The following is an 18581-nucleotide window of genomic DNA, read 5'->3' on the forward strand; positions in this document are numbered from 1 at the left end:
GCAAAGAGATTGATGCTGTGCTTTGTCAGTGTTACTGTATCACTCGAACATGGCGCCAAAGAGTTAAAGAAATGAGCCTGAACGCGTAGCCAAAGATTAGGTTTGTCAGAAGTGGGATTTGAACCCATGCCTCCAGGGGAACCTACGATCTGGACGCAGCACCTTAGACCGCTCGGCCAACCTGACATGCTTGAATGGTCTGAGCTGTCTCCTAGGAGCCAGACCGCAGCACCGTGACATGGAAGCTGGTGTTTCACAGTTTGGCCAGGTCCAGCACTCTGCCTCGTTGGCGCAGTAGGCAGCGCGTCAGTCTCAAGATCTGAAAGTCGTGAGTTCGAGCCTCACATGGGGCAGCGTGCTAACTTCTGGCACATGGAAGCGCTTAGATGACTGGGTGGCATTTTTTATCCCCTTCCATTTGGATCATGCTTCCCCAGGGCAAAAAAAGCTACAGCTCTTCTGGAGGCGTGGCGGTGTGAAGTTCCAAGAACATTTCCTGATTCAGAAGCAGTGATGGTAAGATGCTCCCATTCCTATCACGTTGTCGCTTGACGTTCGACGTGGATCTGTCAAATGTCATGAATTAACTTTGTGCGAGGATTTGACGAAAAGTCCTGCGAATCCCATTGCCTTAAAAATCAACGGCATCCCAGGACATTCCTCTACATGGCATTCCAAGACTGTTCTTATGATCCCCTTTCGGTTAACTTGCATTAAAGCCTTTGTCCATTGTTTTTTTTCATATGGGTCTTCGAGTTTTTGTGGACAATACCTTGATCGCAAACGCCTTAAAACCTACAGTTTAAAGTGCCCATTAAGGCTGCCAAGGACACTGCTACGCTGCATGAACTTTGGCGCAAAGAGATTGATGCTGTGCTTTGTCAGTGTTACTGTATCACTCGGAAATGGCGCTAAAGAGTTAAAGAACTGAGCCTGAACGTGTAGCCAAAATTTAGGCTTGTCTGAAATGGGATTTGAACCCACGCCTCCAGCGGAGACTACGACCTGAACGCAGCGCCTTAGACCGCTCAGCCATCCTGACATGCTTGACTAGTCTGAGCTGTCTCCTAGGAGCCAGACCGCAGCACCGTGACATGGAAGATGGTGGAAGACTGCCACCTGAACGCAGGACCTTAGACCGCTCGGCCATCCTGACAGGCTTGACTGATTCGAGCTGTCTCCTAGGAGCCAGTCTTATAATCTGAAGGTCGTGAGTTCGAGCCTCACATGGGGCAGCGTGCTAACTTTTGGTACATGGAAGCGCTTAGATGACTGGGTGGCATTTGGTAGTAATTTGGCAATTCTCACCTGCCACGCGGGAGACCAGGGTCCGATTCCTGGCCAATGCAATTCCTGTTTTGTGATGCTAATCTTCCAGCTCTGGGTAACAGCCTTGCAGCAATCACACCCCACTAGGACAGTAGTATGAGCATATCAGCATTGGTGGTTTAGTGGTAGAATTCTCGCCTGCCATGCGGGAGACAAGGGTTTGATTCCCGGCCAATGCAATTGATGTTTTGTGTGGCTCCTGTTCAACCTCTGGTTGACGGCCTTTTAGCACTCACATAACACAAAGGCAAAGGAACCACGAAAGTCAGCATTGGTGGTTCAGTGGTAGAATTCTCACCTGCCATGCGAGAGACCACGGTCCGATTCCCGGCCAATGCAATTCGTCTTTTGTGTTGCTCTTCATCCAGCTCTTTGTTACAGCCTTGCAGCAATCACAACCCACTAGGACAACAGTATGAGCATATCGGCAATGGTGGTTCAGTGGTAGAATTCTCGCCTCCCAAGCGGGAGACATGGGTCTGATACCCAGCCAATGCAATTCCTGTATTGTGTTGCTACTCTTCCAGCTCTGGGTAACATCCTTACAGCAATCACACCCTACTGGGACAGTACTATCAGCATTGGTGGTTCAGTGGTAGAATTCTCGCCTGCCACACAGGAGGCCCTGAACCGATTTCCGGCCAATGCAAATCCTGCTTTGTGTTGCTACTCTTCCAGCTCTGGCTAACAGCCTTGCAGCAATCACACCCCACTAGGACAGCATTGGTGGTTCAGTGGTAGAATTCTCTCCTGCCACGCTGGAGACCCGGGTCCGATACTCGGCCAATGCAATTCATCTTTTGTGTTGCTACTCTTCCAGCTCTGGATAACAGCCTTGCAGCAATCACACCCACTGAGGCTGCAGTATTAGCATATCAGCACTGGTGGTTCACTGGTAGAAGTCTTACCTGCTATGAGGGAGACGTGGGTTCCATTCCCGGCAGACGCAATTGCTGTTTTGTGTGGCTCCTGTTACAACTCTGGTTGACGGCCTTTTAGCACTCACATAACACAAAGGCAAAGAACAACATGGGTCAGCATTGGTGGTTCAGTGGTAGAATTCTCTCCTGCCACGCTGGAGACCCGGGTCCGATTCCAGGCCAATGCAATTCGAGTTTTGTGTTGCTACTCTTCCAGCTCTGGGTAACAGCCTTGCAGCAATCACACCCAACTAGGACAGCTGTATGAGCATATCAGCATTGGTGGTTCACTGGTAGAATTTTTGCCTGCCACGCGGAAGACCCGGGTCCGATTCTTGGCCAATGCAAATCCTGTTTTGTGTTGCTTCTCTTCCAGATCTGGGTAACAGCCTTGCAGCAATCACACCCCACTGGGACATTAGTATGAGCATATCAGCATTGGTGGCATAGTGATAGAATTCTCGCCTCCCACACAGGGGACCCGGGTCCAAGTCCTGGCCAATGCAATTCCTGTTTTGTGTTGCTACTCTTCCAGCTCTGGGTAACAGCCTTGCAGCAATCACACCCCACTAGGACAGATGTATGAGCATATCAGCATTGGTGGTTCAGCGGTAGAATTCTCGCCTCCCACGCGGGAGACCGGGGTGCGATTCCCGGCCAATGCAATTCCTGTTTTGTGTTGCTACTTTTCCAGCTCTGGGTAACACCACTGCAGCAATCACAACCCACTAGGACAGCAAAATGAGCATATAAGCATTGGTGGTTCAGTGATAGATTTCTCGCCTCCCACGTGGGAGACCCGGGTCCGATTCCCGGCTAATGCAATTCCTGTTTTGTGTTGCTAATCTTCCAGCTCTGGGTAACAGCCTTGCAGCAATCACACCCGACTAGGACAGATGTATGAGCATATCAGCATTGGTGGTAGAAATCGCGCCTCCCACGCAGGTGACCCTGGTCCGATTCCTGGCTAATGCAAATCCTGTTTTGTGTTGCTTCTCTTCCAGATCTGGGTAACAGCCTTGCAGCAATCACACCCCACTAGGACAGCAGTATGAGCATCTCAGCATTGGTGGTTCAGTGGTAGAATTCTCGCCTGCCACGCAGGAGACCTGGGTCCGAATCCTGGCCAATGCAATTCCTGTTTTGTGTTGCTACTCTTCCAGCTCTGGGTAACATCCTTGCAGCAATCACACCCCACTAGGACAGATGTATGAGCATATCAGCATTGGTGGTTCAGCGGTAGAATTCTCGCCTCCCACGCGGGAGACCGGGGTGCGATTCCCGGCCAATGCAATTCCTGTTTTGTGTTGCTACTTTTCCAGCTCTGGGTAACACCACTGCAGCAATCACAACCCACTAGGACAGCAAAATGAGAATATAAGCATTGGTGGTTCAGTGATAGATTTCTCGCCTCCCACGTGGGAGACCCGGGTCCGATTCCCGGCCAATGCAATTCCTGTTTTGTGTTGCTAATCTTCCAGCTCTGGGTAACAGCCTTGCAGCAATCACACCCGACTAGGACAGATGTATGAGCATATCAGCATTGGTGGTAGAAATCGCGCCTCCCACGCAGGTGACCCTGGTCCGATTCCTGGCTAATGCAATTCGTGTTTTGTGTTGCTACTCTTCCAGCTCTGGGTAACAGCCTTGCAGCAATCACACCCCACTAGGACAGCAGTATGAGCATCTCAGCATTGGTGGTTCAGTGGTAGAATTCTCGCCTGCCACGCAGGAGACCTGGGTCCGAAACCTTGCCAATGCAATTCCTGTTTTGTGTTGCTACTCTTCCAGCTCTGGGTAACATCCTTGCAGCAATCACACCCCACTAGGACAGTGTTATGAACATATAAGCATTGGTGATTCAGTGGTGGAATTCTCGCCTCCCACGTGGGAGACCCGGGTCTAATTCCCGGCCAATGCAGTTCCTGTTTTGTGTTGCTACTCTTCCAGCTCTGGGTAACAGGCTTGCAGCAATCACACCCCACTAGGACAATCCATAATCATATCAGCATTGGTGGTTCAGTGGTAGAATTCTCGCCTGCCACGCGGGAGACCCGGGTCCGATTCCCGGCCAATGCAATTGTTCTTTTGTGGTGCTACTCTTCTAGCTCTGGGTAACAGCCTTGCAGCAATCACACCCAACTAGGACAGCAGTATGAGTATATCAGCATTGGTGGTACAGTGGTAGAATTCTCGCCTGCCACGCAGGAGACCCGGGTCTGATTCCCGGCCAATGCAATTCGTCTTTTGTGTTGCTACTCTTTCAGCTCTGGGTAACAGCCTTGCAGCAATCACACCCAACTAGTACAGCAGTATGAGCATATCAGCATTGGTGGTTCAGTGGTAGAATTCTCACCTGCCACGCGGGAGACCCGGGTCCAATTTCCGGCCAATGCAATCCGTCTTTTGTGTTGCTACTCTTCCAGCTCTGGGTAACAGCCTTGCAGCAATCACAACCCACTAGGACAGCAATATGAGCATAACATCGTTGTTGGTTCAGTGGTAGAATTCTTGTTTGTGACGCAAGAGACCCGTGTTCGTTTTCCGGCCAATGCAATTCCTGTTTTGTGTTGCTACTCTTCCAGCTCTGGGTAACAGCCTTGCAGCAATCACATCCCACTAGGGCTGCAGTATTAGCATATCAGCACTGGTGGTTCACTGGTAGAATTCTCACCTGCCACGTGGGAGACCTGGGTCTAATTCCCGGCCAATGCAATTCCTGTTTTGTGTTGCTACTCTTCCAGCTCTGGGTAACAGGCTTGCAGCAATCACACCCCACTAGGACAATCCATAATCATATCAGCATTGGTGGTTTAGTGGTAGAATTCTTGCCTGCCACGCAGGAGACCCAGGTCTGATTCCCGGCCAATGCAATTCGTCTTTTGTGTTGCTACTCTTTCAGCTCTGGGTAACAGCCTTGCAGCAATCACACCCAACTAGTACAGCAGTATGAGCATATCAGCATTGGTGGGTCAGTGGTAGAATTCTCACCTGCCACGCGGGAGACCCGGGTCCAATTTCCGGCCAATGCAATTCGTCTTTTGTGTTGCTACTCTTCCAGCTCTGGGTAACAGCCTTGCAGCAATCACAACCCACTAGGACAGCAGTATGAGCATAACATCGTTGTTGGTTCAGTGGTAAAATTCTTGTTTGTGACGCAAGAGACCCTTGTCCGTTTTCCGGCCAATGCAATTCCTGTTTTGTGTTGCTACTCTTCCAGCTCTGGGTAACAGCCTTGCAGCAATCACATCCCACTAGGGCTGCAGTATTAGCATATCAGCACTGGTGGTTCACTGGTAGAATTATTTCTTGCTATGAGGGAGACGTGGGTTCCATTCCCAGCTGATGCAATTGCTGTTTTGTGTGGCTCCTGTTACAACTCTGGTTGACGGCCTTTTAGCACTCACATAACACAAAGGCAAAGAACAACATGGGTCAGCATTGGTGGTTCACTGGTGGAATTACTGCCTGCCACGCCGGAGACTTGGGTCGGATTTCTGGCCAATGCAAATCCTGTTTTGTGTTGCTACTCTTCCAGTTCTGGGTAACAGCCTTGCAGCAATCACACCCAACTAGGACAGCAGTATGAACATATCAGCATTGGTGGTTCACTGGTAGAATTCTTGCCTGCCACGCGGGAGACCCAGGTCCAATTCCTGGCCAATGCAAGTCCTGTTTTGTGTTGCTACTCTTCCAGCTCTGGGTAACAGCCTTGCAGCAATCACACTGCACTAATAGTATGAGCATATCAGCATTGGTGGTTCAGTGGTAGAATTCTCTTCTCCCACGCGGGAGACCCGGGTCCGATTCCCGGCCAATGCAATTCCTATTTTGTGTTGCTAATCTTCCAGCTCTGGGTAACAGCCTTGCAGCAATCACACCCCACTAGGACAGTAGTATGAGCATATCAGCATTGGTGGTTTAATGGTAGAATTCTCGCCTCCCACGCAGGGAATCTGGGTTTTATTCCTGGCCAATGCAATTCCTCTTTTGTGTTGCTACTCTTCCAGCTCTGGGTAACAGCCTTGCAGCAATCACACTGCACTAGGACAATAGTATGAGCATATCAGCATTGGTGGTTCAGTGGTAGAAATCTCTCCTCCCACGCGGGAGACCTGGGTCCGATTCCCGGCCAATGCAATTCCTATTTTGTGTTGCTACTCTTCCAGCTCTGGGTAACAGCCTTGCAGCAATCACAACCCACTAGGACAGCAGTATGAGCATAACATCGTTGTTGGTTCAGTGGTAAAATACTTGTTTGTGACGCAAGAGACCCTTGTCCGTTTTCCGGCCAATGCAATTCCTGTTTTGTGTTGCTACTCTTCCAGCTCTGGGTAACAGCCTTGCAGCAATCACACTGCACTAGGACAGTAGTATGAGCATATCAGCATTGGTGGTTCAGTGGTAGAATTCTCTCCTCCCACGCGGGAGACCCAGGTCCGATTCCCGGCCAATGCAATTCCTATTTTGTGTTGCTACTCTTCCAGCTCTGGGTAACAGCCTTGAAGCAATCACACCCCACTAGGAGAGCTGAATGAGGATGTCAGCATTGGTGGTTCAGTGGTAGAATAGTCGCTTGCCAAGCGGGAGACCCTGGTCGAATTCCCGGCCAATGCAACTCCTGTTTTGTGTTGCTACTCTTCCAGCTCTGGGTAACAGCCCTGCAGCAATCACACCCCACTAGGACAGAAATACGAGCATATCAGCATTGGTGGTTCAGTGGTAGAATTCGTGCCTGCCACGCAGGAGACCCGGGTCCGATTCCCGGCCAATGCAATTAGTCTTTTGTGTTGCTACTCTTCCAGCTCTGGGTAACAGCCTTGCAGCAACCACACCCAACTAGGACAGCAGTATGAGCATATCAGCATTGGTGGTTCAGTGGTAGAATTCTCGCCTGCAACGCAAGAGACCCAGGTCAGATTCCCGGCCAATGCAATTCGTCTTTTGTGTTGCTACTCTTCCAGCTCTGGGTAACAGCCTTGCAGCAATCACAATCCACTAGGATAGCAGTATGAGCATATCAGCATTGGTTGTTCAGTGGTAGAATTCTTGCCTCCCACGCAGGAGACCCAGGTCCGAATCCCGGTCAATGCAGTTCCTGTTTTGTGTTGTTAATCTTCCAGCTCTGGGTAACAGCCTTGCAGCAATCACACCCAACTAGGACAGCAGTATGAGCATATCAACATTGGTGGTTCACTGGTGGAATTCTTGCCTGCCACGCCGGAGACCTGGGTCGGATTTCTGGCCAAAGCAAATCCTATTTTGTGTTGCTACTCTTCCAGCTCTGGGTAACAGCCTTGCAGCAATCACACCCAACTAGGACAGCATTATGAACATATCAGCATTGGTGGTTCACTGGTAGAATTCTTGCCTGCCACGCGGGAGACTCGGGTCCGATTCCTGGCCAATGGAAGTCCTGTTTTGTGTTGCTACTCTTCCAGCTCTGGGTAACAGCCTTGCAGCAATCACACTGCACTAGGACAATAGTATGAGCATATCAGCATTGGTGGTTCAGTGGTAGAATTCTCTCCTCACACGCGGGAGACCCGGGTCCGATTCCCGGCCAATGCAATTCCTATTTTGTGTTGCTAATCTTCCAGCTCTGGGTAACAGCCTTGCAGCAATCACACCCCACTAGGACATGGTATGAGCATATCAGCATTGGTGGTTCACTGGTAGAATTCTTGCCTGACACTCGGGAGACCCGGGTCCGATTCCTGGCCAATGCAAATCCTGTTTTGTGTTGCTACTCTTCCAGTTCTGGGTAACAGCCTTGCAGCCATCACAACCCACTAGGACAGAAGTTGAGCATATCAGCATTGGTGGTTCTGTGGTAGAATTCTCGCCTCCCACGCGGGAGACCGTGGTCCGATTCCCGGCCAATGCAATTCGTATTTTGTGTTGCTAATCTTCCAGCTCTGGGTAACAGCCTTGCAGCAATCACACCCCACTAGGACAGTAGTATGAGCATATCAGCATTGGTGGTTTAGTGGTAGAATTCTCGCCTCCCACGCAGGGTACCCAGCTTTGATTCCTGGCCAATGCCATTCCTCTTTGTGTTGCTACTCTTCCTGCTCAACAGCCCTGCAGCAACACAACCCACTAGGACATCAAAACAAGCATATCAGCATTGGTGGTTCAGTGGTAGATTTCTTGCCTCCCACGCGGGAGACCCGGGTCCGATTCCCGACCATTGCAATTCCCGTTTTGTGTTGCTACTCTTCCAGCTCTGGGTAACAGCCTTGCAGCAATCACAACCCACTAGGACAGATCTATGAACATATCAGCATTGGTGGTTCAGTGGTAGAATGCAAATCCTGTTTTGTGTTGCTACTCTTCCAGCTCTGGGTAACAGCCTTGCAGCAGTCACACCCCACTAGGGCAGTATTATAAGCATATCAGCATTGGTGGTTCAATGATAGAATCTCGCCTGCCACGTGGGAGACCCGGGTCCAATTCCCGGCCAATACAAATCCAGTTTTGTGTTGCTACTCTTCCAGCTCTGGGTAACAGCCTTGCAGCAATCACACCCCATTAGGACAGTAGTCTGATCATATCAGCATTGGTGGTTCAGTGGTGGAATTCTCGTCTCCCACACGGGAGTCCCGGGTCTGATTCCCGGCCAATGCAATTCCTATTTTGTGTTGCTAATCTTCCAGCTCTGGGTAACAGCCTTACAGCAATCACACTCCACTAGGACAGATGTATGAGCATATCAGCATTGGTGGTTCAGTGGTAGAATTCTCACCTCCCACACGGGAGACCCGGGTCCGATTCCCGGCCAATGCAATTCCTGTTTTGTGTTGCTAATCTTCCAGCTCTGGGTAACAGCCTTGCAGCAATCACACCCCACTAGGGAAGCACTGGTAGAATTCTTTCCTGCTATGATGGAGACCTGGGTTCCATTCCTGGCTAATGCAATTGCTGTTTTGTGTGGCTCTTGTTACAACTCTGGTTGACGGATTTTTAACACTTACATAACACAAAGGCAAAGAACAACATGGGTCAGCATTGGTGGTTCAGTGGTGGAATTCTCACTTGCCAGGCTGGAGACCAGAGTCCGATTCCCGGCCAATGCAATTTCTCTTTTGTGTTGCTACTCTTTCAGCTCTGGGTAACAGCCTTGCAGCAATCACACCCATTAGGACAGAAGAATGAGCATATCAACATTAGTGGTTCAGTGGTAGAATTCTCGCCTGCCACGTGGGAGACCTAGGTCCGATTCCCAGCCAATGCAAATCCTGTTTTGTGTTGCTACTCTTCCAGCTCTGGTTAACAGCCTTGCAGCAATCACACCCATTAGGACAGAAGAATGAGCATTTGAGCATTGGTGGTTCAGTCGTAGAATTCTCGTCTGCGACGAGGGAGACCCTTGTCTGATTTCCAGCCAATGCAATTACTGTTTTGTGTTGCTACTCATCCAGCTCTAGGTAACAGCCTGGCAGCAATTACTCCCCTCTAGGACAGATGTATGAGCATATCAACATTGGTGCTTCAGTGGTAGAATTCTCGCTTGCCACGCGGGACGCCTGGAGTTGAGTCCTGACTAATACAGAAGTGGTTTTATGTGGCGTCTGTTCCAGCTCTGGTTGATGGACTTTTAGCACTCACACAAAGGCAAGGAACAAGGTAGGTCAGCGTTGGTGGTTCAGTGGTAAACTTCCCGTTTGTGACGCGGGAGACCTGTGTCTGTTTTCTGGCCAATGCAAATCCTGTTTTTTGTTGCTACTCTTCCAGCTCTGGGTAACAGCCTTGCAGCAATCACACCCTACTAGGACAGCAATATAAGCATATCAGCATTGGTGGTTCAGTGATAGAATCTCGCCTGCCACGCAGGAGACCCGGGTCCGATTCCTGGCCAATGCAAATCCTGTTTTGTGTTGCTACTCTTCCAGCTCTTGTTAACAGCCTTGCAGCAATCACACCCCATTAGGACAGCAGAATGAGCATTTCAGCATTGGTGGTTCAGTCGTAGAATTCTCGTCTGCGACGAGGGAGACCCGTGTCTGATTTCCAGCCAATGCAATTACTGTTTTGTGTTGCTACTCTTCCAGCTCTGGGTAACAGCCTGGCAGCAATTACTCCCCTCTAGGACAGCTGTATGAGCATATCAGCATTGGTGGTTCAGTGGTAGAATTCTCGCTTGCCACGCGGGACACCTGATGGACTTTTAGCACTCACACAAAGGCAAGGAACAAGGTAGGTCAGCGTTGGTGGTTCAGTGGTAAACTTCCCGTTTGTGACGCGGGAGACCCGTGTCTGTTTTCTGGCCAATGCAAATCCTGTTTTGTGTTGCTACTCTTCCAGCTCTGGGTAACAGCCTTGCAGCAATCACACCCCACTAGGACAGTAGTATGAGCATATCAGCATTGGTGGTTCAGTGGTAGAATTCTCGCCTCCCACGCGGGAGACCCGGGTCCGATTCCTGGCCAATGCAATTCCTATTTTGTGTTGCTAATCTTCCAGCTCTGGGTAACAGCCTTGCAGCAATCACACCCCACTAGGGCTGCAGCATTAGCATATCAGCACTGGTGGTTCACTGGTAGAATTCTTTCCTGCTATGTGGGAGACCTGGGTTCCATTCCTGTCTAATGCAATTGCTGTTTTGTGTGGCTCCTGTTACAACTCTGGTTGACGGATTTTTAGCACTAACAGCCTTGCAGCAATCCCAACCCACTAGGACATAAGTTCTAGTGGGTTTCAAGGCCCACTAGGCCCGCTAGGACATAAGTACAAGCATATCAGTGTTGGTGGTTCAGTGGTAAAATTCCCGTTTGTGACGCGGGAGATCCGTGTCTGTTTTCCAGCCAATGCAATTCCTGTTTTGTGTTGCTACTCTTCCAGCTCTGGGTAACAGCCTTGCAGCAGTCACACCCCACTAGGGCAGCAATATAAGCATACCAGCATTGGTGGTTCAGTGATAGAATCTCACCTGCCACACGGGAGACCCGGGTCCGATTCCTGGCCAATGCAAATCCTGCTTTGTGTTGCTACTCTTCCAGCTCTGGTTAACAGCCTTGCAGCAATCACACCCCATTAGGACAGCAGAATGAGCATTTCAGCATTGGTGGTTCAGTGATAGAATCTCGCCTGCCACGCAGGAGACCCTGGTCCGATTCCTGGCCAATGCAAATCCTGTTTTGTGTTGCTACTCTTCCAGCTCTTGTTAACAGCCTTGCAGCAATCACACCCCATTAGGACAGAAGAATGAGCATTTGAGCATTGGTGGTTCAGTCGTAGAATTCTCGTCTGCGACGAGGGAGACCCTTGTCTGATTTCCAGCCAATGCAATTACTGTTTTGTGTTGCTACTCATCCAGCTCTAGGTAACAGCCTGGCAGCAATTACTCCCCTCTAGGACAGCTGTATGAGCATATCAACATTGGTGCTTCAGTGGTAGAATTCTCGCTTGCCACGCGGGACGCCTGGAGTTGAGTCCTGACTAATACAGAAGTGGTTTTATGTGGCGTCTGTTCCAGCTCTGGTTGATGGACTTTTAGCACTCACACAAAGGCAAGGAACAAGGTAGGTCAGCGTTGGTGGTTCAGTGGTAAACTTCCCGTTTGTGACGCGGGAGACCTGTGTCTGTTTTCTGGCCAATGCAAATCCTGTTTTTTGTTGCTACTCTTCCAGCTCTGGGTAACAGCCTTGCAGCAATCACACCCTACTAGGACAGCAATATAAGCATATCAGCATTGGTGGTTCAGTGATAGAATCTCGCCTGCCACGCAGGAGACCCGGGTCCGATTCCTGGCCAATGCAAATCCTGTTTTGTGTTGCTACTCTTCCGGCTCTTGTTAACAGCCTTGCAGCAATCACACCCCATTAGGACAGCAGAATGAGCATTTCAGCATTGGTAGTTCAGTGGTAGAATTCTCGCTTGCCACGCGGGACACCTGGAGTCGAGTCCTGACTAATACAGAAGTGGTTTTATGTGGCATCTGTTCCAGCTCTGGTTGATGGACTTTTAGCACTCACACAAAGGCAAGGAACAAGGTAGGTCAGCGTTGGTGGTTCAGTGGTAAACTTCCCGTTTGTGACGTGGGAGACCCGTGTCTGTTTTCTGGCCAGTGCAAATCCTGTTTTGTGTTGCTACTCTTCCAGCTCTGGGTAACAGCCTTGCAGCAATCACACCCACTAGGACAGAAGTATGAGCATATCAGCATTGGTGGTTCAGTGGTAGAATTCTCGCCTCCCACGCGGGAGACCCGGGTCCGATTCCCGGCCAATGCAATTCCTATTTTGTGTTGCTAATCTTCCAGCTCTGGGTAACAGCCTTGCAGCAATCACACCCCACTAGGGCTGCAGCATTAGCATATCAGCACTGGTGGTTCACTGGTAGAATTCTTTCCTGCTATGAGGGAGACCTGGGTTCCATTCCTGGCTAATGCAATTGCTGTTTTGTGTGGCTCCTGTTACAACTCTGGTTGACGGATTTTTAGCACTAACAGCCTTGCAGCAATCACAACCCACTAGGACATAAGTCCTAGTGGGTTGCAAGGCCCACTAGGCCCGCTAGGACATAAGTACAAGCATATCAGTGTTGGTGGTTCAGTGGTAAAATTCCCGTTTGTGACGCGGGAGATCCGTGTCTGTTTTCCAGCCAATGCAATTCCTGTTTTGTGTTGCTACTCTTCCAGCTCTGGGTAACAGTCTTGCAGCAGTCACACCCCACTAGGGCAGCAATATAAGCATATCAGCATTGGTGGTTCAGTGATAGAATCTCACCTGCCACATGGGAGACCCGGGTCCGATTCCTGGCCAATGCAAATCCTGTTTTGTGTTGCTACTCTTCCAGCTCTGGTTAACAGCCTTGCAGCAATCACACCCCATTAGGACAGCAGAATGAGCATTTCAGCATTGGTGGTTCAGTGATAGAATCTCGCCTGCCACGCAGGAGACCCGGGTCCGATTCCTGGCCAATGCAAATCCTGTTTTGTGTTGCTACTCTTCCAGCTCTTGTTAACAGCCTTGCAGCAATCACACCCCATTAGGACAGCAGAATGAGCATTTCAGCATTGGTGGTTCAGTCGTAGAATTCTCGTCTGCGACGAGGGAGACCCGTGTCTGATTTCCAGCCAATGCAATTACTGTTTTGTGTTGCTACTCTTCCAGCTCTGGGTAACAGCCTGGCAGCAATTACTCCCCTCTAGGACAGCTGTATGAGCATATCAGCATTGGTGGTTCAGTGGTAGAATTTTCGCTTGCCACGCGGGACACCTGGAGTCGAGTCCTGACTAATACAGAAGTGGTTTTATGTGGCATCTGTTCCAGCTCTGGTTGATGGACTTTTAGCACTCACACAAAGGCAAGGAACAAGGTAGGTCAGCGTTGGTGGTTCAGTGGTAAACTTCCCGTTTGTGACGCGGGAGACCCGTGTCTGTTTTCTGGCCAATGCAAATCCTGTTTTGTGTTGCTACTCTTCCAGCTCTGGGTAACAGCCTTGCAGCAATCACACCCCACTAGGACAGTAGTATGAGCATATCAGCATTGGTGGTTCAGTGGTAGAATTCTCGCCTCCCACGCGGGAGACCCGGGTCCGATTCCCGGCCAATGCAATTCCTATTTTGTGTTGCTAATCTTCCAGCTCTGGGTAACAGCCTTGCAGCAATCACACCCCACTAGGGCTGCAGCATTAGCATATCAGCACTGGTGGTTCATTGGTAGAATTCTTTTCTGCTATGAGGGAGACCTGGGTTCCATTCCTGACTAATGCAATTGCTGTTTTGTGTGGCTCCTGTTACAACTCTGGTTGACGGATATTTAGCACTCACATAACACAAAGGCAAAGAACAACATGGGTCAGCATAGGTGGTTCAGTGGTGGAATTCTCACTTGCCACGCTGGAGACCCGAGTCCGATTCCTGGCCAATGCAATTTCTGTTTTGTGTTGCTACACTTTCAGCTCTGGGTAACAGCCTTGCAGCAGTCACACCCCACTAGGGCAGCAATATAAGAATATCAGCATTGGTGGTTCAGTGAGAGAATCTCACCTGCCACACGGGAGACCCGGGTCCGATTCCTGGCCAATGCAAATCCTGTTTTGTGTTGCTACTCTTCCAGCTCTGGTTAACAGCCTTGCAGCAATCACACCCCATTAGGACAGCAGAATGAGCATTTCAGCATTGGTGGTTCAGTCGTAGAACTCTCGTCTGCGACGAGGGAGACCCGTGTCTGATTTCCAGCCAATGCAATTCCTGTTTTGTGTTGCTACTCATCCAGCTCTGGGTAACAGCCTTGCAGCAATCACACCCAACTAGGACAGCAGTATGATCATATCAGCATTAGTGGTTCAGTGGTAGAATTCTCGCCTGCCACGCGGGAGATCCGGGTTCGATTCCCGGCTAATGCAAATCCTGTTTTGTGTTGCTACTCTTCCAGCTCTGGGTAACAGCCTTGCAGCAATCACACCCCACTAGGACAGTAGTATGAGCACATCAGCATTGGTGGTTCAGTGGTAGAATTCTTGCCCCCCACGTGGGAGACCCGGGTCCGATTCCCGGCCAATGCAATTCCTATTTTGTGTTGCTAATCTTCCAGCTCTGGGTAACAGCCTTGCAGCAATCACACCCAACTAGGGCTGCAGCATTAGCATATCAGCACTGGTGGTTCACTGGTAGAATTCTTTCCTGCTATGAGGGAGACCTGGGTTCCATTCCTGGCTAATGCAATTGCTCTTTTGTGTGGCTCCTGTTACAACTCTGGTTGACGGATATTTAGCACTCACATAACACAAAGGCAAAGAACAACATGGGTCAGCATTGGTGGTTCAGTGGTGGAATTCTCACTTGCCACGCTGGAGACCCGAGTCCGATTCCCGGCCAATGCAATTTCTGTTTTGTGTTGCTACACTTTCAGCTCTGGGTAACAGCCTTGCAGCAATCACACCCAACTAGGACAGCAGTATGAGCATATCAGCATTGGTGGTTCACTGGTAGAATTCTCGCCTGCCACGCGGGAGACCCGGGTCCGATTCCCGGCCAATGCAAATCCTGTTTTGTGTTGCTACTCTTACAGCACTGGGTAACAGCCTTGCAGCAATCACAACCCACTAGGACATAAGTACGAACATATCAGTGTTGGTGGTTCAGTGGTAAAATTCCCGTTTGTGACGAGGGAGATCTGTGTCTGTTTTCCAGCCAATGCAATTCCTGTTTTGTGTTGCTACTCTTCCAGCTCTGGGTAACAGCCTTGCAGCAATCACACCACTCTAGGACAGTAGTATGAGCATATCAGCATTGGTGGTTCAGTGGTAGAATTCTCGCCTCCTACGCGGGAGACCCGGGTCCGAATCCCGGCCAATGCAATTCCTATTTTGTGTTGCTAATCATCCAGCTCTGGGTAACAGCCTTGCAGCAATCACACCCAACTAGGACAGCAGTATGATCATATCAGCATTGGTGGTTCAGTGGTAGAATTCTCGCCTGCCATGCGGGAGACCCGGGTTAGATTCCTGGCCAATGCAAATCCTGTTTTGTGTTGCTACTCTTCCAGCTCTGGGTAACAGCCTTGCAGCAATCACACCCAACTAGGGCTGCAGCATTAGCATATCAGCACTGGTGGTTCACTGGTAGAATTCTTTCCTGCTATGAGGGAGACCTGGGTTCCATTCCTGGCTAATGCAATTGCTCTTTTGTGTGGCTCCTGTTACAACTCTGGTTGACGGATATTTAGCACTCACATAACACAAAGGCAAAGAATAACATGGGTCAGCATTGGTGGTTCAGTGGTGGAATTCTCACTTGCCACGCTGGAGACCCGAGTCCGATTCCCGGCCAATGCAATTTCTGTTTTGTGTTGCTACACTTTCAGCTCTGGGTAACAGCCTTGCAGCAATCACACCCAACTAGGACAGCAGTATGAGCATATCAGCATTGGTGGTTCAGTGGTAGAATTCTCACCTGCCAAGCGGGAGACCCGGGTCCGATTCCCGGCCAATGCAAATCCTGTTTTTGTTGCTACTCTTACAGCACTGGGTAACAGCCTTGCAGCAATCACAACCCACTAGGACATAAGTACGAACATATCAGTGTTGGTGGTTCAGTGGTAAAATTCCCGTTTGTGACGAGGGAGATCCGTGTCTGTTTTCCAGCCAATGCAATTCCTGTTTTGTGTTGCTACTCTTCCAGCTCTGGGTAACATCCTTGCAGCAATCAGACCACTCTAGGACAGTAGTATGAGCATATCAGCATTGGTGGTTCAGTGGTAGAATTCTCGCCTCCCACGCGGGAGACCCGGGTCCGATTCCCGGCCAATGCAATTCCTATTTTGTGTTGCTAATCATCCAGCTCTGGGTAACAGCCTTGCAGCAATCACACCCAACTAGGACAGCAGTATGATCATATCAGCATTGGTGGTTCAGTGGTAGAATTCTCGCCTGCCACGCGGGAGACCCGGGTTAGATTCCTGACCAATGCAAATCCTGTTTTGTGTTGCTACTCTTCCAGCACTGGGTAACAGCCTTGCAGCAATCACACCCAACTAGGGCTGCAGCATTAGCATATCAGCACTGGTGGTTCACTGGTAGAATTCTTTCCTGCTATGAGGGAGACCTGGGTTCCATTCCTGGCTAATGCAATTGCTCTTTTGTGTGGCTCCTGTTACAACTCTGGTTGACGGATATTTAGCACTCACATAACACAAAGGCAAAGAACAACATGGGTCAGCATTGGTGGTTCAGTGGTGGAATTCTCACTTGCCACGCTGGAGACCCGAGTCCGATTCCCGGCCAATGCAATTTCTGTTTTGTGTTGCTACACTTTCAGCTCTGGGTAACAGCCTTGCAGCAATCACACCCAACTAGGACAGCAGTATGAGCATATCAGCATTGGTGGTTCAGTGGTAGAATTCTCGCCTGCCACGCGGGAGACCCGGGTCCGATTCCCGGCCAATGCAAATCCTGTTTTGTGTTGCTACTCTTACAGCACTGGGTAACAGCCTTGCAGCAATCACAACCCACTAGGACATAAGTACGAACATATCAGTGTTGGTGGTTCAGTGGTAAAATTCCCGTTTGTGACGAGGGAGATCCGTGTCTGTTTTCCAGCCATTGCAATTCCTGTTTTGTGTTGCTACTCTTCCAGCTCTGGGTAACAGCCTTGCAGCAATCACACCACTCTAGGACAGTAGTATGAGCATATCAGCATTGGTGGTTCAGTGGTAGAATTCTCGCCTCCCACGCGGGAGACCCGGGTCCGATTCCCGGCCAATGCAATTCCTATTTTGTGTTGCTAATCATCCAGCTCTGGGTAACAGCCTTGCAGCAATCACACCCAACTAGGACAGCAGTATGATCATATCAGCATTGGTGGTTCAGTGGTAAAATTCTCGCCTGCCACGCGGGAGACCCGTGTTCGATTCCCGGCCAATGCAAATCCTGTTTTGTGTTGCTACTCTTCCAGCTCTGGGTAACAGCCTTGCAGCAATCACACCCAACTAGGGCTGCAGCTTTAGCATATCAGCACTGGTGGTTCACTGGTAGAATTCTTTCCTGCTATGAGGGAGACCTGGGTTCCATTCCTGGCTAATGCAATTGCTCTTTTGTGTGGCTCCTGTTACAACTCTGGTTGACGGATATTAAGCACTCACATAACACGAAGGCAAAGAACAACATGGGTCAGCATTGGTGGTTCAGTGGTGGAATTCTCACTTGCCACGCTGGAGACCCGAGTCCGATTCCCGGCCAATGCAATTTCTGTTTTGTGTTGCTACACTTTCAGCTCTGGGTAACAGCCTTGCAGCAATCACACCCAACTAGGACAGCAGTATGAGCATATCAGCATTGGTGGTTCAGTGGTAGAATTCTCGCCTGCCACACGGGAGACCCGGGTCCGATTCCCGGCCAATGCAAATCCTGTTTTGTGTTGCTACTCTTACAGCACTGGGTAACAGCCTTGCAGCAATCACAAGCCACTAGGACATAAGTACGAACATATCAGTGTTGGTGGTTCAGTGGTAAAATTCCCGTTTGTGACGAGGGAGATCTGTGTCTGTTTTCCAGCCAATGCAATTCCTGTTTTGTGTTGCTACTCTTCCAGCTCTGGGTAACAGCCTTGCAGCAATCACACCACTCTAGGACAGTAGTATGAGCATATCAGCATTGGTGGTTCAGTGGTAGAATTCTCGCCTCCCACGCGGGAGACCCGGGTCCGATTCCCGGCCAATGCAATTCCTATTTTGTGTTGCTAATCATCCAGCTCTGGGTAACAGCCTTGCAGCAATCACACCCAACTAGGACAGCAGTATGATCATATCAGCATTGGTGGTTCAGTGGTAGAATTCTCGCCTGCCACGCGGGAGACCCAGGTTTGATTCCCGGCCAATGCAAATCCTG

The 18581-nt window shown here is 49.9% G+C and overlaps 23 non-coding genes across 23 annotated transcripts; all 23 read left to right on the forward strand.

The window, feature by feature from the left end:
• Positions 1 to 280: 280 nt before the first annotated feature.
• On the forward strand, positions 281 to 353 carry trnam-cau (transfer RNA methionine (anticodon CAU)). Its single transcript has one exon. It is a non-coding gene; the product is annotated as a tRNA-Leu (tRNA).
• A 2490-nt stretch (positions 354 to 2843) lies between these two features.
• trnag-ccc (transfer RNA glycine (anticodon CCC)) lies at positions 2844 to 2914 on the forward strand. The gene has a single exon. It is a non-coding gene; the product is annotated as a tRNA-Gly (tRNA).
• Positions 2915 to 3471: 557 nt separating this feature from the next.
• On the forward strand, positions 3472 to 3542 carry trnag-ccc (transfer RNA glycine (anticodon CCC)). The gene has a single exon. It is a non-coding gene; the product is annotated as a tRNA-Gly (tRNA).
• Positions 3543 to 4257: 715 nt separating this feature from the next.
• trnag-gcc (transfer RNA glycine (anticodon GCC)) lies at positions 4258 to 4328 on the forward strand. Its single transcript has one exon. It is a non-coding gene; the product is annotated as a tRNA-Gly (tRNA).
• Positions 4329 to 6000: 1672 nt separating this feature from the next.
• trnag-ccc (transfer RNA glycine (anticodon CCC)) lies at positions 6001 to 6071 on the forward strand. The gene has a single exon. It is a non-coding gene; the product is annotated as a tRNA-Gly (tRNA).
• Positions 6072 to 6954: 883 nt separating this feature from the next.
• trnag-gcc (transfer RNA glycine (anticodon GCC)) lies at positions 6955 to 7025 on the forward strand. The gene has a single exon. It is a non-coding gene; the product is annotated as a tRNA-Gly (tRNA).
• A 724-nt stretch (positions 7026 to 7749) lies between these two features.
• Positions 7750 to 7820, forward strand: trnav-cac (transfer RNA valine (anticodon CAC)). The gene has a single exon. It is a non-coding gene; the product is annotated as a tRNA-Val (tRNA).
• Positions 7821 to 8967: 1147 nt separating this feature from the next.
• On the forward strand, positions 8968 to 9038 carry trnag-ccc (transfer RNA glycine (anticodon CCC)). The gene has a single exon. It is a non-coding gene; the product is annotated as a tRNA-Gly (tRNA).
• A 1577-nt stretch (positions 9039 to 10615) lies between these two features.
• trnag-ccc (transfer RNA glycine (anticodon CCC)) lies at positions 10616 to 10686 on the forward strand. The gene has a single exon. It is a non-coding gene; the product is annotated as a tRNA-Gly (tRNA).
• A 1724-nt stretch (positions 10687 to 12410) lies between these two features.
• On the forward strand, positions 12411 to 12481 carry trnag-ccc (transfer RNA glycine (anticodon CCC)). Its single transcript has one exon. It is a non-coding gene; the product is annotated as a tRNA-Gly (tRNA).
• Positions 12482 to 13735: 1254 nt separating this feature from the next.
• trnag-gcc (transfer RNA glycine (anticodon GCC)) lies at positions 13736 to 13806 on the forward strand. Its single transcript has one exon. It is a non-coding gene; the product is annotated as a tRNA-Gly (tRNA).
• Positions 13807 to 14529: 723 nt separating this feature from the next.
• trnag-gcc (transfer RNA glycine (anticodon GCC)) lies at positions 14530 to 14600 on the forward strand. Its single transcript has one exon. It is a non-coding gene; the product is annotated as a tRNA-Gly (tRNA).
• An 88-nt stretch (positions 14601 to 14688) lies between these two features.
• On the forward strand, positions 14689 to 14759 carry trnag-ccc (transfer RNA glycine (anticodon CCC)). Its single transcript has one exon. It is a non-coding gene; the product is annotated as a tRNA-Gly (tRNA).
• Positions 14760 to 15483: 724 nt separating this feature from the next.
• Positions 15484 to 15554, forward strand: trnar-ccu (transfer RNA arginine (anticodon CCU)). Its single transcript has one exon. It is a non-coding gene; the product is annotated as a tRNA-Arg (tRNA).
• Positions 15555 to 15642: 88 nt separating this feature from the next.
• trnag-gcc (transfer RNA glycine (anticodon GCC)) lies at positions 15643 to 15713 on the forward strand. The gene has a single exon. It is a non-coding gene; the product is annotated as a tRNA-Gly (tRNA).
• A 406-nt stretch (positions 15714 to 16119) lies between these two features.
• trnag-gcc (transfer RNA glycine (anticodon GCC)) lies at positions 16120 to 16190 on the forward strand. Its single transcript has one exon. It is a non-coding gene; the product is annotated as a tRNA-Gly (tRNA).
• Positions 16191 to 16436: 246 nt separating this feature from the next.
• trnag-ccc (transfer RNA glycine (anticodon CCC)) lies at positions 16437 to 16507 on the forward strand. The gene has a single exon. It is a non-coding gene; the product is annotated as a tRNA-Gly (tRNA).
• A 565-nt stretch (positions 16508 to 17072) lies between these two features.
• On the forward strand, positions 17073 to 17143 carry trnag-gcc (transfer RNA glycine (anticodon GCC)). The gene has a single exon. It is a non-coding gene; the product is annotated as a tRNA-Gly (tRNA).
• A 247-nt stretch (positions 17144 to 17390) lies between these two features.
• On the forward strand, positions 17391 to 17461 carry trnag-ccc (transfer RNA glycine (anticodon CCC)). The gene has a single exon. It is a non-coding gene; the product is annotated as a tRNA-Gly (tRNA).
• An 88-nt stretch (positions 17462 to 17549) lies between these two features.
• Positions 17550 to 17620, forward strand: trnag-gcc (transfer RNA glycine (anticodon GCC)). Its single transcript has one exon. It is a non-coding gene; the product is annotated as a tRNA-Gly (tRNA).
• A 406-nt stretch (positions 17621 to 18026) lies between these two features.
• trnag-gcc (transfer RNA glycine (anticodon GCC)) lies at positions 18027 to 18097 on the forward strand. The gene has a single exon. It is a non-coding gene; the product is annotated as a tRNA-Gly (tRNA).
• Positions 18098 to 18344: 247 nt separating this feature from the next.
• On the forward strand, positions 18345 to 18415 carry trnag-ccc (transfer RNA glycine (anticodon CCC)). Its single transcript has one exon. It is a non-coding gene; the product is annotated as a tRNA-Gly (tRNA).
• Positions 18416 to 18503: 88 nt separating this feature from the next.
• Positions 18504 to 18574, forward strand: trnag-gcc (transfer RNA glycine (anticodon GCC)). The gene has a single exon. It is a non-coding gene; the product is annotated as a tRNA-Gly (tRNA).
• The last annotated feature ends 7 nt before the right edge of the window (positions 18575 to 18581 follow it).

Source organism: Danio rerio, chromosome 4 (assembly GCF_049306965.1).
Source record: "Danio rerio strain Tuebingen ecotype United States chromosome 4, GRCz12tu, whole genome shotgun sequence".
NCBI classification, from domain to species: domain Eukaryota; kingdom Metazoa; phylum Chordata; class Actinopteri; order Cypriniformes; family Danionidae; genus Danio; species Danio rerio.